Genomic DNA, 2,500 nt, shown 5'->3' with positions numbered 1-2,500 from the left:
TTGCAGTCCTGTTCTGAACTATCTCAAACTCCACTGAAATCTCGCTTTGCTTCTAGTCCATAAATTCTTGCGGATACATCTACCAAAGCAGTCAAATGAATGGTACATGAATATAAGGAAATTCAATGGGAAGCCTATTGACTTACTCTTAATTACTTATATCACCCTGACACAAACATATATATAACCAGTTAAGTCTTCCCTTGACAAGCATTAATTTACAAAATTGATGCAGTTTTTAAAGAAAGTGACTACCAAAAACTAAGCAGAATCTCTTTTCACTGCGTATTAGGCCATCCAGGACCACAAAACGGGGCATCGATCTCCCTTCGAGGACGAAAGGTCACCTTTAATTAAAGTGAATCCCCTATTGACCTTATTCTCCATGGAGTAATCTAATCCCATAGCAGATTAAAGGAGGGCAAGACCCAATACATTTAAACAAGGTATTAAAAGGAACTAAGCTATTTAAAGGACCTATACTGATGCTCTGAATGTAACCAGTAGACGAAATGGTTTTCATCCTGAGCGTTTCGTTATACATTTCAAAACTGGTGTATCTGACGCATTCCTTTTCTCAAGTTCACATGCCAACATCAACGCGGAAAAGTAATTCTCCTTGTAAATAAATATTGTCGATATTGAAGTTTTATCACTCAAGGTTTATTACAATCTCATTGATATATAGAGAGAGCTAGACAAGTCACTGATTAAGTATATATGGCAACTTGAACGTGTATACATATACCTCTGAAAATGCAGCTTTGGTGAGAAGTATCAGTTTTTTAAAAATTACTCGATTAGACTCGTGCCCCCTCAGCTTGAATGTAATAATCAAAGGTACAACTATGAAGAATGGTGCAGAAACATAACGTACATATTGCATATTAAGAGTGTAATTAAGTATTGATACCCAATACAACTCTGAAACTGCACTTATAAAGAGAAATAACACAAAGGCTCTTTTGAAAGAACTTCTTTAGACTCGTATCTCTTCAAACTGAGTTCAAATCAGTGACAAAATTACTCATATATTAAAAGAACTCCTTCAGCTTCGTACCCCCTTAGCAAGCTTGATATTAAAAATGAAGGGTACAATTATGAAGAATGCCGACCGAAAATAACAGCTTTCCCGGAATATGCAAACGATAAAACTGTCCCGTAATTAGACGGTCTTCTTCGAAGAGAAAGTTACATGTTCACTAATATAAAACACTGTGCATGGTTTATTTATTTCATGTGACAACCTGTTATTTACGCCACAATGTCAGTTTCGCTCCTGGACGCTTTTCCTGACGAGTATTCAACGAAAACGCTAAATTAAGTTTTGGTAAAATTCTTGGGGAAATGTGGTTAGGTGTCAGAATCTATTTACTTACATTTTTTTGGCACTTGCCTAAAATCCCTAACACCAAAATCTGGTGTCCTTTTTTTCAAATCTGTCAGTATTTGTAAGGAGATCCGAATAACTAAAAATGGATTAATTATAAAATCGTATTAGTATATTTTTTTGGCACTTGCCTAAAATCCGTAACACCAAAATCTGGTGTCCTTTTTTTCAAATCTGTCAGTATTTCTAAGGAGATCCGAATAACTAAAAATGGATTAATTATAAAATCGTATTAGTATATTTACACGCAATACATTTGATTGAAAATGAACATTATTCAAAACGGAATATGTAAGTATGTAATTTGCGATCCTAAATGTCTTTTACCTTAATTTTTCGGGTCGCTGGCTGAAAAAGATTAATGGATTTTGGAGGAGGGCAGAAAGACGGGGGTAACGTTTCGCAGTGGCAGATGTACGTATCCTGGAACACATTTTTTGAAAACTTTGTGTTCCTAATTGATACTTTTTTTTATCAAGCGAAATAAAAAAAACAAAAAAATAAAGGAAAAATTGCAAATAAACAATTACCCAAAGCATGAACTTGATAATCAACAAATTCTTACTTTACCACAAACTTATTAACAGGCGAAGAAACATGAAAGGGAAGAAAGAAAGAAAGAAAGAAAGACATGGGGCACGCGTGGCAGTTTTCCCTTCTGCTAAAGATTGACTGAGATTATCCTGACTTAATTAAGTATTATAGGCCATAACGCTTTGCAAACGGTCTCGTGAATAGTTGAAAGTTAATTAAGTCACAGTAAATGGTGATGGAAAAACGTTTAGAACTACGAAATAAAAATTTAAAAAATCATCAGATGAATAATCTCTACCTTTCCTGACTCATATGAAGGCGGCACACTCTAAAATTTACAACTTATTCTGCAACCGTGAACTTCTGTTTTATCAGGTAAATACATTTAAGGAACTACCATTATATTTTACCAGCATAATAAGATATCACAGATATGTAGCTAGTTACAAATAATTAAAGCACCAAGAATACGTAACTTATTAGCAAAATGGAAAACATGTAACAAATATTTCAGCTACTATGGAGTATTTAAAAGCATGGAAAACTCTCACCATGACGATGATCCACACTCAAGAT

The sequence above is a fragment of the Macrobrachium nipponense genome, chromosome 2 (genome assembly GCF_015104395.2).
Source record: "Macrobrachium nipponense isolate FS-2020 chromosome 2, ASM1510439v2, whole genome shotgun sequence".
Taxonomy (NCBI): Eukaryota; Metazoa; Arthropoda; class Malacostraca; order Decapoda; family Palaemonidae; genus Macrobrachium; species Macrobrachium nipponense.
The sequence above is the reverse complement of the archived record's forward strand: the minus strand, read 5'-3'. Positions refer to the sequence as shown.